A 16,176-nucleotide genomic window follows, 5' to 3' on the forward strand; every position below is an offset into this window, starting at 1 on the left:
ATTTCTGCCCCTCCTAGGGACTATAGCACACTGCCACATGAGGAGCCCCCATGGGACCTATGTGTGGAGAGGGGAGCAAGCTTTCAGACACTCCGGCTAAAGGAGCCATCTGCTGAGGAAACCCAGAGGGGACTTTCAGGCTTGGTTTCCAGATTGGAGGATTCAGAACCTGCCTGCATCTTTGGGGACCTGCAACCTGAACAGGACTCTGAGACTGACTTAGGCTCCCAAATCACTTACTGGGAAATATGGAGATTGAGATCTGGGGGTGGAGGTGGGGCAGCCCAGTAAGTACAGAGCTTACTGTGCAAGCATTCAGAACTGAGTCTGATCACCAGGACCCATATTTTAAACAGTCAAAGTTGGGCCTGGTGGCACTTGCTTGTAATGCTAGGGCCAGAGAGGTGAGGACAGGTGAATCCTTGGGGTTCACTAGTCAGCCTAATTGGTGAGCTCCAGGCCTATGAAAAACTGTCCCCAATAATAATAATAATAATAGTAATATAATCAAGGCAAAGTAGACAACATCTATGGGGATGATACCCATGGTTGCACAGTTGACCCACGGCCTCCATTTGCACACACACACACATACACACACACACAAGAAAATATAAGAAAGATGGAGTGCTAGTAGCACTCCACCGTGATGTCAGAGTCTGTGTTGTAAAAGTTGTTGCAACACAGTTCAAGCACTGAGGTCTGCAAACAAGCGGCATTTTATAAAGCACGAGGAGAGATTTCAAAGTGTTCCCACCATATCACTTCTAACATGTTTGTCCTTTCTGCAGAGTATGGTACCGAAGCAATGTGAGATACCAATCACGTGACTACCTTACAGCACATAGACTTTAAGAAGAAAATAAATTACTGTACTTGATCTTTTCTCCCTGGGCATTTCTAACCCGTAAGCAAATGATTCTGGTGCTAGATGGGACATTTACCTCCATATAAGGAGCATTCTTAAAGCTACACTTCCTCAGCTTGGACCATCTGCCCACAGTGGCCAGAGTGTACAGGGTCACCTGTCTCTTCGAGGACATCCTGGCTGTGTGCCTTCACTCAAACCACTGCCACAGCTCAGCGGCTTCCCTCCTCTTCTCAAATCCTACCGTGTCCCGGCCCAAGTCTAAACCAGCCTATTCTGAATGCATAAAAGGAAAATGTCGCTCATGTATGCCATAAAATTAAATCATTCCGTGTGCAGAAAAAAAATGGATGTGACTGGAGCTCATCGAATCCAGAGACTTAAGTCAGTCTTGGATAAGGCAAATGTCTTCTCTCATCTGTGGGACCTAGATTTTATACAGACGGTTAAAATCTCATGTGAACAGATAGGCGGGAAAGGAGAAGCAAAACTGTGTAGAGGAAGAGACTAATGTGGACAGGGGAGGAGGAGAAAGGTGACAGGGACTGGGGGTGGGGTGGGGGATGCTAGAAGTATGCTACATGCCTGTATGGAAATGGCCTTGTGGAAGCCAGTTTTCTAGAGTAATAAGAATAAACAGGTCAGCCCCTCGCACCGCCGCTATACTCTTCCACACTCCCACAGAACTCAACGCCTCGTCTCCCATCCTCTCACAAACTGCTTCACACGCTTACAAACTCGCTGGGTCGCCACCGATGCCAGGAATAGACTTCTTTTCTGGATCTGACCCCTACAACTAGCACGGGGGGATGGGCACAGGGCTCTGTGTATTTGTCAATGTTTAATGATGTATTGATTACATGAGCCAGAGCCAATGACCCAAATACATGTCTTTTGGCACCCTGTCTAAAGAAGCCTTACCTGTCTACTCTCCTAAGAATCTAAGAAAACCTCTGTAGATGATTCGTCCACCCTACAGTTCCTACTGCCTACTGTAAGACGTACCATGTCTCCTTCCCTCATGGAACTGTAACAGATTTGGACACCGAGGGCAGACGTTCAGATTGTAATTATTACCTCCTAATTCACACTTTGCTGGAGTTGGTCATAAAGCATCACATTTGAAAAGCACAAACGGAAGACCTCTCAGTACGCCTCGGTGCAGAGATACTGAGTCTCTGTGATGAGGGTCTGCCCTGCGTGCTCTTTGAGCTCGTGGGCTGTCTCAGTCAGGGCTTTACTGCTGTGAGCAGACAGCATGACCGAGGCAACTTGTATAAGGACAGCTAATTGAGGTTAGTTTACAGGTTCAGAGGTCCAGTCCATTATCATCAAGGCGGGAACATGGCAGCATCCAGGCAGAGAAGCTGAGTGCTCTACATCTTCATCTGAAGGCTGCTAGCAGAATACTGGCTTCAAGGCAGCTAGGATGAAGGTCTTAAAACCCATGTCCACGGTGACGCACTTCCTCCAACAAGGCCACACCTACTCTAACAGGGCCGCACCTCTTAACGGTGCCACTCCCAGGACCCAGCATAGACAGACCAACACATGGGCCTTCAGGGAAAGCTGGGCAAATCTCTCAGTCAACCCTAGCTTGTTTCTTAATCCTCCTAGAGCAAACTGGTCCAAACTTAGGAGTCTCCCAAAGTCTCCTAATCGGTCTACCACCTTTACTTTCTGTGGGAAGCCTGACACCCTGTCACAGTTGATCGTAACTGTCAACCTAACAGGATGTAAGCTCCAAAAGTGATCCCAGGAAGATTTGACTAAGGAGGGAGAGTCTACCCTCAGTGTTGAGTGAGTGGCACCACCCCATGGGCTTTGATTACAGAATAAATAAAAAGAAACGATGATGATGACGACGACGACGATGATAACAATAAACAGATAACAAGCTGAGTTCCAACATTCATCTTCCCCCACTTCCTGACTCAGGATGCTATGTGACCAGCTGCTTCATGTTCCTGCTGTCACAATGGACTGTACCCCCTTCAACTGTAAGCCAAAAGAAAACCCTTTCTTCCTTAAGTTGCTTTTGCCGTTCACTTTTCTGAGAACAACAAGAAAAGCAACTCATTTGAAAACGACCATACAAAGTCCCTCCATTCCACCTAGGGATTAGAGTCTGAGAACTTCTACTGTGAGAAGACTGGCCACTGAGGTCAGCACCCAATCAAAACATACCCACCCCCACCATGAGGTCATCACTGGGTCTCCTCCTTTGGAAGGTTCTATTTGCTTTCCTTTGTCCATTATACTGCTTCTGAGATGACACCAGGCTTTCAAAATGGCAGCATGAGAGTCTGCTGCAGTCAGCCCTGTCCTCTCAAACCATTTCCCTCAAGAATTTAAACTCCATTCACTTCTCCTTTGTTGCCGGGGCCTAAAAAGCACTGTTTAAATGGATGTCTTAAGGCAAATCACCCACGTAGTCCTTAGTCGATGGCCATAGGTCCAAAGCTACCGTCCTGCCTTCTGCATCCTGACAGATATCCCCCACACACTGAGTGAATCCTGATGTGTCTTTATACAGATAAGGACATGACAGAACCTGGGAGCCACAAAGTGCCTTTCGGTTTCCTTTTGGCTTCAAGGTACAGAGAAGCCACAGAACGAACTCTTAAAGCTGACACTCAAAAGACACTTAATAAACAGTTCCTTTAGAACAGAGGCACGCATCCAAAGGAGCCAGGCTCGGGAGCCCCGTTCTCTTCCTCTTTCGATGGCTTCTTTTTAACCTGGGAATTCACAGACATTGTGTCATCCAGGGCTTTGGTGGCAACAGACAGGTGACAGGCATAGTGGACCGCTTTACACTGCTCAGTTGTTAAAGTCAGAGAAGGCAGAGGTCATGTTAAAGTGCACAGCAAGCCGAGGAGGAATCCCCAAGTCCTAACTTCACCGTGCTGCTGCCTGTCTCAGATGGAAAGCCAAACTTGCCCTTGATGTTTTTGAATTGGTTGCAAAATGCTGAATACACAGAGGAAGACATTCTTCCCGGGCTCTGTGTGCTGAAACGTGAGAATTACCTCTGCTCACCTGCCCCCACCTCTTCCTCCTGCCTACTCAAGTTCAACCACATTTACTTTCAGCAGTAGCCAGGTGAAGCCCTGGCCAACACCTTGTCTGATCACATGCCTTCCCAATGTCTTTGGCACGTACCTCAACTGATCCAGCAGACCAAGTCCCCTTGGAAAAGCAAGATTCAGGTAAGCCCCGGAAGTGGAGAGGTCAGAGAGGACCGTGGATTGACTGCGCACATGAACCAGATTCTTGGCGATCTTGTAAAATAACGCATTGCAACAATAAGGATATAAATAGCACGCCACACGCTCTATCCAGCACTTTCGGGCACCCTTCGTTTACTAAGAACATCCAGAGAAGTACCAGCTCCTCCCCCACCACAGCTGGCCTCCGATTCACAGGATTCACAGCCTGCAAGGCACATTCTGCTGCCTTCCCCATCCACCAACCACCCCCCCCCCCAGCTACACATGCAAGGCCATTCGCTGGACCCTAGATATGGCTTTGCTTCTCAACTTGACAAGACCAAAGGCCTCTCACAGAGGCTCCAATGAGGTGACTGACATCTGGTTTCGTCAACCATAAGTGAATAATTAATGCTTGCCAGTAAAGAAATAGACTCATTGTTATGGTGGCCACATGGAGACCACAAAAAAGGGCGTTTTGTGAAGCTCTTGGTGGAACCCTGGGGCTAACAGTGGCCCAAAGAAGCCTCTTTGAGCATGGAGGCTGAGGCTGAGATGTGAGGACAGGAGCCCTATACTGTTTTCCAGCAACGCTGTTCCCAATGCTAATTAGCTTGTTGCCTATTCATCACCTAATTTAGCTTTCAGGTCAATGGCGGCCTCAGAGGCTCAGTGATCACTGAGGGGGCACGATAATCGGAGGGTGCACGTTCTGTTACCAGGGCCCCGTCGCTGGCTGTTAAATCACTTCACCACGTGACCTGATGTGAGCCAGAGTCTCCAAACCTCCACAGCTGTATTCCCCCACCCACCCACTTCTGGCCTAATGCCTAACTCACGCCGTTCCTTTCCATTTTCCGCCACAGAGGGAACCACAAGGCAGTCTTGGGTTCCTATACAACCAGTCAGGACCGGCCAGGAAATATAATAAAGAAGATTAGTGAGCTAATGCCACCGGCCCGGGGCTCAGCAAGCAGAAGTACGCAGGGGCACTGGCTTTGTGAGCAGCAGTGCGCTGTCTGTGGCTTCATAACCGTCAGGGCAGATGGCAGCCAGCTCCAGTGAGGCAAATTTCACACCACACAAGTAGAGACTGGTGATCGACAAAAGCCTTCTGGTGACAGTAACCCCTGACCTATCTCTCTCTCTCTCTCTCTCTCTCTCTCTCTCTCTCTCTCTCTCTCATACACACACACACACACACACACACACACACACACACACACACACAGGCTCCCACAGTACTCCTGCCCACCATGCCAAAGCAGCCCTGACTGAAGCTGCCAGCTGCCAGCTATGCCATTTTGACCACAGTATCAGTGCCTCCTCTAGCTTACATCAGAAAGCCAACCATTAGAGATACCAAATATTTTGACTTCAGCTTGGCTTCCTATTAAAATGTCTCCTATCCTCAGCTTCCTTTCTGATCCCATGACTTACGGAGGACCTGCGCTGCATCCAATGGGGAAACCTTTTGTATTTAGCTCTTCAAGATAAACACCACTCACTGGCTCCTTTCTCAAGCAAGTTTGACAGGAGAGAAGGGAGGCACAGGGCATTTCGTGGAGGGGGGAGAAAGTCAAGGGGGGGATGGTGGTGGGGGACAACTACCTTCAAGGACTTTACAGTCCTGACTATAGATATTAATCTATATTTTTGTCCTCCAACAAGGGGGCGGAGGGGTTGCACTGAGTGCTAGGCATGGGTTCTAGCAGGGCCTGTGCCCAAGAGTAATGCTGGTCACTTCTAAGGGGAGGGGGCAAGAGGTAGAAATGGTAGTTTAGGAGCCAACAGTCCACAGTCTGTCCCCTAAGTCTTCCTGCCCAAACGTGAGGCTGTGGGCACTAAGGAACTGGGCCAGTCAAGTTCAGAGTCTGGGCTGGAAAACACCCAGATAGTCACCGGAGAAAAACCATCAGTCGGTTGAACCATGCTCCCTGCCCCCACCCTTAGCCACAAGCTACTCCCTCCCTTCCTGTACTCACAGGAGGGCTTACCGTCCTGAAGGTGATGTGGCAACCTCCCACAACAGACAGGTGGGCAGCTAGATACGAAGGAAACCTTGTCCCCTAGGATTCCATCCCATCACCCCACCTTCTTCCTCCAGGGGAGGAAGCCAGCCAGGGGAGAGGCGCTAGCATAGGCCAGAACGCTACGAAGCAGGTCAGCCATGCCTCCCGGCTCATCAGAGCCTTCCACTCCCAAACCGTGCCACTGCGGCCCCAGCCCCACCCGGCTTCGGTTCACGGCGGGCGCCCAGTACCCCCTTGCCTGCTAGGCGGGCCCAGGCAGCTCTCTCTGGCCTTGACTGAACGATGGTGGCCGCGACCGCAGAGGCGGGGACCGCACGGCGATCTGCAGTACCTGGGCGTAGGGATGTGGCCCCCGCTGGACTCGTGGTCCCTGCAGGTGTCCCTTGTCCCTGAGACTATCCCTGTCTCCTTTTCGGGAGGGCGGCTCCGGCCAGGCCACGCACCTGCTGCGGCTGCGGCTGCCGCGCGGAGCTCAGCGTTGTACCCACGACTCCTGGGAGACGCTCTCTGCTCAGGGCTCCCGGCACAGCCCTGGGGAAAGGGGGCAACGCGGGGCCTGCAGCTGGGCCTCCAGGGACCCAGAGCCGTGCAGCCTCGGGCGCCAAGCCAAGCGCCCCCAGCGGGCTGGGAGAAGTGGCGCCCGCCCTTCGCGCATCCTCAGGAGCGCATCCTCCGCCTGGGCAGCATTTCGGTCCCCTCATCAGCCACGATGTCTCTAAGGTTCCCTTACCTGGTTCAGCGACAGGTCCAGGGGAGGGACCCGAGACTACCGCAGGGCCCCGCGCCGGGGCGCAGGATGCTCAGCCGGGCTCGGCCGCTGCGCCGGCGGCCCGCCGCGCCCCGCCCGCGGCCCCGCCCCTCCGCTCGCTGGGGCTCCTCCTCTGGCCGCGGTGGCCGGCCCCTTTGCCGCTGCTGCTGTCACACAAAGAGCCGGAAATGGCTGCGGCGAGGGGCTCCCTGCGCACCCCTGACTTGCAACCTCCTCTCCCAGGGCCGCGCTGAACCCACACCTTCCAGCCTTAGAGTAGCCAGGCTCCCGACTCTGGAGGTGGAGGAGGGACGATTTTCCTGTTGCCGCCAGCATCACCAGCAACACCTGCCACCCCAGAAGGAAGGAAGCTTCGGCTCCATTCGCATCTCCCCGGTGTCAAATTATTTTCAAGTAGTCATTTATTCACCACATCTTTATCGACTACCTGTTTTGTTCCAAGCATCTTGCCCAGAGCCAGGCATGCACTAGTGTACAGTAGAGCCCCTGCTCGCTTGGAGCGTATTATCTGCCAGCGTTAACTGACCTGACAGAAGTCCAGTGACAGCGGTTTCCCAAAGGAGGGAGCAGGCTGAGTGAGACGTTGGGCCCTTCCACTAATTGAGCTTGCTCCTTAGTGCTCCACCTATGGTCAAGAATAACTTCCCAGAGGGCGCGGATTCAGAGGGTGAAAGCGCTTGCAGCCAAGCCTGAGTTCGAGCCCAGGAACCACAAGGAGGAAGGAGAGAGACAGCTGTATATTGTCTTCTGACCTCCACCCACATGCATATAGGCACATCACACCACACACACACACACACACACACACACACACACACACACACACACTCACACACCATATACACACTCACACAATAAATAAATGTAATAATTTTAAAACGAAGAGAAACTTCTATTTCCTTTCCATTTCTTACAGTAGAAAGCTACAACGTATATTATATGTATATAAGTGTGCATATATATGTGTATGTATATATATGCATGTATATGTGTATATGAATATGCATATATGGTCCGTGTCAATCCCACTGAGATCGAATTGACTCGTGGACAAAAGCATGATATACAGACTTTTAGGCAAACCTAGGAAGGAGCTGAGGGGGCAGGTTTCTTAGACGCTGCTTAGGGGCTCTTCAAAGAATCCATTGCTCCTTGAGACGCAGCCTGGAAGCCTTTAGATAGACATGAGGCCGGCTGCACCAGGTTCTGACCTGTACACACCCCAGCATAGCACTGCTCTGCCCGGAAGACCCAGTACCTGCAGTAAAGGAAATAATGGTTGCCCTGGGTATTTTTAAAAAGGGGTTTATTTTACTTTGTGTGCGTGGACATTTTGCCTGCATGCACATGTATGTGTACCACGTGCATGCCTGGTGCCATGGAGCCCCTGGAACTAGAGATACAGACAGTTGCGAGCTGCCATGTGGGTGTTGGGAATTGAACTGGGGTCCTCAAGAGGAGCAGCCACTGTTCCCAACTGCTGAGTCATCTCTGCAGCCTGCCCTGGATGGGTACCTCTTAGGGGAACTAATTGGAAAGGACTGGAGACTCTGGATTATGTATATAGCAGTAAGGGATAAAATCTTGGGTTACGGGGCTGGGGATTTAGCTCAGTGGTAGAGCGCTTACCTAGGAAGCGCAAGGCTCTGGGTTCGGTCCCCAGCTCCGAAAAAAAGAACCAAAAAAAAAAAAAAAAATCTTGGGTTACGGGAACCTTCTGCAATGCTTGTTAGACTCCACAGATTTGGGCTTGCAAACTTGTTCCCTGTAAATGGCTACTGATAGAGAAACCACTGTATTCAAATCTCAGAAAAGGGCTTGAGAAGACTTAGCTGCATCTCACATGCTTCCCCAAGGGCTCAGGATTCACGATCCTTCGTGGTTTGATGTTACATCACTTGTCTAATTTAAATTGCTATTTCAGAAGCGATGGCTTACATATATAGCAACACACATACATTCCCCCCCCCTCTGATGCCATGTGAGAAAGCTGAGGGGGTGTTTGTGGGGGGCGGCTTTAAAAACAGAACTCAGGTTTCTTCTCACTTTAAAATTCATTTTTTCTTTTCCAACCAGGATCCTCAGATTTTCAGTCCACAGTGACTGCAGTCGCTTACGAACGAGAATCCCAGTTCCTTGGGGTTTCATCCTAAAGGGCAGGTTATTTGAGGTGCTTTTATTTTCTCAGAGACTCGTTTCTCCATGTCGTTCTCTCTTTGTCTTTTCACTTTTCAGAGAGAATTTGTTTGGAGACAATAACGTAAAACAACCATTACTATACGTGTGGCTGTGTGTGATGCGATTTCATTTTCCCTGGCTGTTGGGTTCTGCCTGCTTATTGAGAAGATGCAGCCTGGGCTTTTACACCAAATGCCAGGGACTTGCCTTTGTGTTTGAGTTTTGCAACCAACTGAAGAGAAATCTTAAGCAAGAAGTTTTACCTCCCTCTCCTGGTTTCCCCCATCTATAAATTTAACTAGCTTGGCTACACTCCAACATCCCTCTGTTTGTAGAGAATTACATAAGTTGAAACAGAGGGTGTTGGCTTCTCAGAGCAAGAGTGCTTCATTAGCTCCACACTGCCCTCGGGATGGAGCCCAGCCTCTAGGGTGGCCTCACAGGGACCTCATGATCTATGACCTGTCAGAGTTCTTCCCATGTGAACAAATTTGCTATGATTCAGCTAAAAGGATCCCGTTAGTTCCTTAAAGCTGCTCTAGCTTCTGTCTGGCCCTTGCACAAGTCGAGCTTCTCTCTTGCCTCAGTTCTCTGGTTCTACCCTTCTTCTGCACTTTCTCCCAGGTCACCCACTTGACTTTTGTTCGTCCTTTTGGTACTTGCCTTGTGGTTACTCCTCCCAAATCCCTCCTTTGGCTGGGCTAGATATGGAGTCACCCTTTACGCTTCTGTAACTCCCTGGCCATCCTTCTTACATGCCATTTATTGTTCTGTTGTCAAAGCCGTATCTACATTTGCCTGCGTCCTCCAATTAGACTTTATCCGAGAGAGAGAAGGGATGTTTACGTCTCACGTCCTGAAGCATCCTCAGAGCCAGGCACAGAGTCTGGAAAAATAACAGTTCAGAAAAATGGGTTGAATGAACTGTTCAAGGCAAACCCTCACACCTCACCGTTAAGAGGTGTAAGCTGTCTGTCTGCTGCCCTCAGATTTCCTTCCCTCTCAGCTCAGGCGGAACCATCAGCAGTGAGGAGACTGGGGGCTACCGAGCGAGAACTGTTCTGCTATTTGACAAGCTACAGGTGATACATGAGGGCTCCACGAGCAGCAACAGTGCTTGCCGGTAGAAAAGGCGCCCCTGAAAGACCAGTACCAGACACGGCTTCACGGCCACCAATGGTGGGGGACTTGGATGGGAAAACAGAACATAATGGCTATTACCCAGTGAGTCACCTAGTTTAACTTCTACAACTACTCTATTAGGGGACACAATCATGTGCTTTACCCATAACTGTAACTGAGGGTGGCTAACAACCTTATCCAAGGTAAGGGATCCAAACCTTCGCTGTCCTCTACAATGGCATGCGTCATTTCCCTTTCCCAGAGAAAAATCTCTGCTGCCTTATTCCAAAAACACTCTTAATGTGCATTGCTGGGATAGAGTATATTAAAGCTAAAACAGAGCTGACGTAGGTAAAGGCGTTTGTTGCCAAGTCTTATGATATGAGTTTGATCCCTGGGACCCACATGGTAGACAAAGAATTGATTTCCACGAGTTCTCATCTGACCTTTACGTGTGCACAGTGTCACGGATCTGCCCACACATTTATGTAGAATAAGTGCATATAATGAAAAGTAAAAATAATAAAAAACCGGGGAAGAATTTTGTAAGAAGAAGGAAAAAAGTATATAAATGCAAAATGGAGGAGGAAGTAATTATAACACCAGATGGAAAGACAGAGACACCACCGTGGACTCACTGTGTCACTTCGTTCTAAGCATTGGTTCTAAGCATTTACATTGCTAGGAAGCAGAATGACACCTCATAACCAGTTATGCAATTTAGATCGGTTGCTATATAACGCTCCGCGTTGCCTCAGGCCCACATAGGGGAAAGGTTTCAGAACGCTGACTGGTACCAGACCCTAGATCTTTCTCAGAGGAAGTCGGTTGCTTTAGTTCTTAGACTCCAAAAGTATTTGCTAAGGGGAACATTTGTTCAGCATTGGTGGTACATGCATTGAATCTCAGCACTCTGGAGGCAGAGGCAGGTGGATCTCTGTAAGTTCAAGGCCAGGACAGCTAGCAGGGGAGGGAGGGAGGGAGGGAGGGAGAGAGAGAGAGAGAGAGAGAGAGAGAGAGAGAGAGAGAGAGAGAAGAGAGAGGAGAGAGTGGAGAGAGAGAGAGGGAGAGAGAGGGAGAGAGAGAGAGAGAGAGAGAGAGAGAGAGAGAGAGAGAGAGAGAGAGATCTCACCTTTCACCTGATAATTCACTGACTGCTTATTGGAAGCCAGTCGCCGTGTCAGTGCTTTTGTATGCTGGGTTCCTTCCATGCTCATAAAGTTCTAATATGTAGCTCTGTTGTGTTATAGATGGAAATCTAAGGACTTATTTTACAGTTGAGACACTGCTACTCCATCTGCCTGAAAGGCACACCCTCCCTCCATGCTGTATTTCTGCCACTGCCTTTGTTCTGACCCATCAAGAGACCTAACCTCCCTTGAAGCTCTAGCCTTGATGGTAAAGAAGCCTTCATTTTTATTTAAACAAACCCTACTTGCGATCATTTCAGATAATAACTTCAAAGGAGGGTCTTAGAAAACTCGAATAGATTTGGAATGCAACAGTGAAACCAAGGCAGGGCCCCAGGTCCCCTTGCGCACTCAGAGGCCGGTGGCTCTATCATGCTCTCACAGAATGGCTATGAGCAGTGGAACTTGGAGATAGCCAGGGCTCATTTGAAGCTCCCACTCTTCTACTTACTAATTGCAGGGCTGTAAGTGGTTTCCACAACTCATTGAGCCCTCTTCTCTTTATTTGTAAAATTGGGAAAATATTACTGTACCTCCCCTTAGGATCTTGCGCACGATAAATGAAACAACTTCTCTAACAGGCTAAGCAGAGTTTGGAACATGGGACAAGCTCAAGAATGGGAGCTAAATGTCGACTGCATTTTCAAATGATCCCTAAGGAGGACTTGGGGCTTTGATTAAGCTTCACAGTCCAAACTCCACATCCCAGAGGATGTCAATAACCTCTCTAATTCTGATTCCTTCTCTGGGACACCCACTCCTGATGTTATCCCACAAAGGCCAGGGAGATCAAACATCCCTAGGCAACAAAGTGCTTCCAGAGACCAACATAGGAAAGAAGCAGATGTCTGAGCAGTTTGTGGGTACGTCTATCTCCAAATCAGACTTCAAGCAAACTCTGTAACAGCTCTGAGGGTGTAGAGGGATTGGGAGTGAGCCATCAACCAAGAGAGCAAGGAAGCAGAATCTGACAAGCTCGTTCAACAAATACTTACGCTATTAGGCCTGTGGTGTGGTGCTAAGGTAGGCTGATGTAGGGAAAGAAGGTGGATATCCTCCTGCATGCTGACTGTGCTCGAAGTGACTGTTCAAACCTCTCCTCCCAGAGAACTTTCAGGCACCCTTCACACTGTGCCTAAGGCTCTCTGTGATGCCCTCCCTGCTTCCTCGGATGCATGTACTTATTTCTTGGTGTGTTTGTTGTTTTTGGAGCCATAGCTCCATCTGATAACCTACACTGGCCCTTTCTAATTATAGACAATTCTTGTTACCCAGAAGTTAAGTTCAGGTCACCACGAACACATGCTGAACTTGTGAATACTGAGCCACTGTTTCTAGGGAAAAATAAAGGATAAGGTCCCTCTGTTCCTAGTCACAGATTCTCAGCCAATCGAGGCGTGTGTGTGTGTGTGTGTGTGTGTGTGTGTGTGTGTGTGTGTGTGTGTGTGTTCTTATTTCATGCATTTTCCTATTCAAAACCAACTTCACTTAGTGCACTTTTTTGAGGCAGGGTCTCAAGAGACTGGCCTTTACTGTGCCGTGTAGTTGAGGCTCACCTTTCCCTTCTGGTCCTCCCTTCACCTCCCTGCTTGGATTCCAGGTTTGCGTCACCACACTCACTTCACATGGTGCTGAAGCTGGCACCCAGTGCTCTGTCATGCTAAGCAAGGACTCTACCCAGCTCCTCATATTCATTTTTTATTCATTACATTATACTGTGGTTAACGGTCCTATAACTATTGCTCAAACAATGTTTATCAGATACATTTCCCTGATTTATTTTCTGCATTTTTGGGGAAATAAAACCCAACCCCTTATTATTCCAGTATGTGGCCACATCAAACGCTAAATCCACCAACACAAAGCACAGTAATGTGACATTAAGTAGATCACAAAAAGACCACAGAAAGAGAACTGAGAGAGAGAGGGAGAGGGAGAGGGAGAGGGAGAGGGAGAGGGAGTGGGAGAGGGAGAGGGAGAGGGAGAGGGAGAGGGAGAGGGAGAGGGAGAGGGAGAGAGAGAATGTTCTGTTTTCATCAATTGGGAACTGCATGAAGAATATCACAGAATTCTCATAGCTATGAATAAGCTTCAGCTAATAGTCAAATATACAATCCACAAACTATGAGGCCCAGCACGCGCTCTCTCTCTCTCTCTCTCTCTCTCTCTCTCTCTCTCTCTCTCTCTCTCTCTCTGCATGCACACACCACCCACTTCTGTCTTAGATATGATACCAGCTTGTGAACTCCTTGCAGGAAAGCCTGCTGTCTGTACCTGCGTCTGGCTCCCCCAGGCCCACTCCCGAATTCTTGCTTTGCTTGCTGCCCTGAGACTCACCTCTCTGAACTGTTCCAGGAGGGTTTTCTTATGGTTTAGCCTCCAGCTAGGCTGGACAAACGTGAAGTCCCAGCAATAGATGGGGAGGGAAGGAGGACAGCGGGGAAGACTTCCTCTGTCCCACACTCAAGTTTTTTCCTCTCAAGGTGGCGTTCTCTAGTGACTCTTTCCACTTCAAGTGACCGCCTCATGCCTTTGGAGTCTGAGTCACAACTCTTTCCATCAGTCTCTTTGGACGATTGCAACAAAGTCCCTTGGACTGGGTAATTGTAAGCAACATCAGTTTATTTCTCACAGTGGTAGAGGCTGGGAAGCCCAAGACCAAGGCTCCAGAACATTGTGTGTCTCGAGAGCTCATTCTCCATCCCCTGAGGAAGAAGGTGAGGTTCTTTTTGCAGCATCTGCACACTGTGGAAGAGCGAGGGAACAGAAATGGGCCAGCTGACCTCAACTGAGAAATGATCCCGATCAGACTGACCTGTGGGCAAGCCTGTGGGGACATTTTCTCGATTGGTGATTGGCGTGCCTGGGGGTACTCACGGTGGCTGGTGCCAGTTCTGGGCTAGCAGCCCTGGGTACTATAAGAAAACAGGGCAAGCAAGCCTTACGCAGCACTCCTTCACGACCTCTTCTTCAATTCCTGCCTCCCCGTTCCTGCTTTGAGTTCCTGCTCTGACTTTCTTCATTGATAGAATTGTAAGCTGAAATAATCCCTCTCCTCAAATATAAGAGCCTATGGGGACCGTTCGTATGCAAACCGCCACAGTAGGTGAATACTCACCTTAGAGTTAAATAAGTCATTGCTGCTAATAGCATCTGCATGATTCCATTGCTCTATAAGCCCAAACCACATTATTTTATGGGGAGAAGCTTTTCTAAAATGGTTTTAAATTTTTTTTTACTTCTTCACTTTACATCTCAACTCACTGCCTCCCTTCCCAGTCACCCCTTCCCATAATTCTTCCCCCATCTCCCTTTCCCTCTCCTCTGAGCAGGTGGAGGCCCCCCTGGGGGTATCCCTTCAAGTCATTGTGAGGTTAGGAACTTCCTCTCCCACTGAGGTCAGACAAGACAGCCCAGCTAGACCATATCCCACAGACAGGCAGCAGCTTTTGGGACAGCCTCCGTTCCAGTTGAAGAACAAGCTGCATATCTGCTACATATGTGTGGGAGGCCTAGGTCCAGGCCATGTATGTTCTTTGGTTGGTGGTTCAGACTCTGAGAGCCCAAGGGTCCAGGTGAGTTGACTCTCTTGGTCTTCCTGTGGAGTTCCCATCCCCTTAGGGGCCTGCAATCCTTCCTCCTAGTCTTCCATAAGAGTCCCCAAGCTCTATCCACTGTTTGGGTGTGGGTGTCTGTATCTGTCTGAGTCAGCTGCTAGGTGGAGCCTCTCATTTTATGACTCGCTTCTGTCTGCAAGCATAACAGAGTATCATTAATAGTGATAGGGATTGGTGCTTGCCCATGGGATGGGTCTCAAGGCTGATTATTGGTTGGCCATTCCCTCAGTCTCTCTCCATCCCCGTGCCTGCGTTTCTTGTGGACAGGGTAAATTGTGGGTTGGAAGTTTTGTGGGTGGGTTGGAGTCTCTGTCACTCCACTGGCTTCCTGATTAGCTACAGGAGGTGGCTTCTTCAGGTTCCATATCCCCAGTGTGGTGAGTCACAGCTAAGGTCACCCGCCATAATAAAAAGGCTTTTATTAAATTTTTTTGGATAACTTTGGGGTGTGTGTGTGTGTGTGTGTGTGTGTGTGTGTGTGTGTGTAGGGGGAGAAACTGATAACTAAAATCTAATTCCCTAATTGTTTCTTGATTGAGTCAATAAAGATGGCAGAAGACAATCGCTGAGTGAAGGATGAGGCAGGATTTCCGGGCTGAATAGGAAGAGAGGGAGACTCAGTGAGGATTGGGGATTTGAACCAGGCTGCAGAGCAAACATGATGGACACCATGTAGGCCTGGGGGCTATTAGAAACGGTGGCAACCTCCACCACCGAAGAATTCTGATATAAGATTGATGATGAGTTTAGGACGATAGATTCTGTGCCCAGCGGTTGTGTTATCTGGCTGATTATAAAATACTAAGACTGTCTGGTGTTTTCCATCAGAGACAACTCAGGTGGGCCGGAGAAAGGTCACAGCTGCAGGGCGGTCCTTGGTGGTTGGCAGAGCCAGCCGGGATGGTTAGCTTGTAGTGTGTGAACAGCAGCTCCCAGAGTTTTCGGGAAGGGTGGTTGTCAGCAGCTTAGCAAAGCCAGTGAGAGAAACGGGTGGTGCTCTCAGGAAAATGCCAGCTGGCAGCATGGCATTGGCTATTCTCAGAACGTAGCCGGAAACTCAGGAAGAGCTCCCGAGAAAGAATAAGTGTGCTTTTAAGACTACACACAACATCCATCCATCCATCCATCCATACATACATACATACATACATCCATACATACATACATACATACATTACTAATTACTG

At 49.1% G+C, this 16,176-nt stretch overlaps 1 protein-coding gene across 1 annotated transcript in view; it reads right to left on the bottom strand.

Moving 5' to 3' along the window:
* Cyfip2 (cytoplasmic FMR1 interacting protein 2) overlaps positions 1–6,910 on the bottom strand; it is a 119,788-nt gene extending 112,878 nt beyond the window's left edge. Inside the window, 1 exon segment of the mRNA NM_001106996.1 lies at positions 6,844–6,910. The gene's annotated coding sequence lies outside the window, so the exon portion shown is untranslated.
* Positions 6,911–16,176: the final 9,266 nt, after the last annotated feature.

Source organism: Rattus norvegicus, chromosome 10, assembly GCF_036323735.1.
Source record: "Rattus norvegicus strain BN/NHsdMcwi chromosome 10, GRCr8, whole genome shotgun sequence".
Taxonomy (NCBI): domain Eukaryota; kingdom Metazoa; phylum Chordata; class Mammalia; order Rodentia; family Muridae; genus Rattus; species Rattus norvegicus.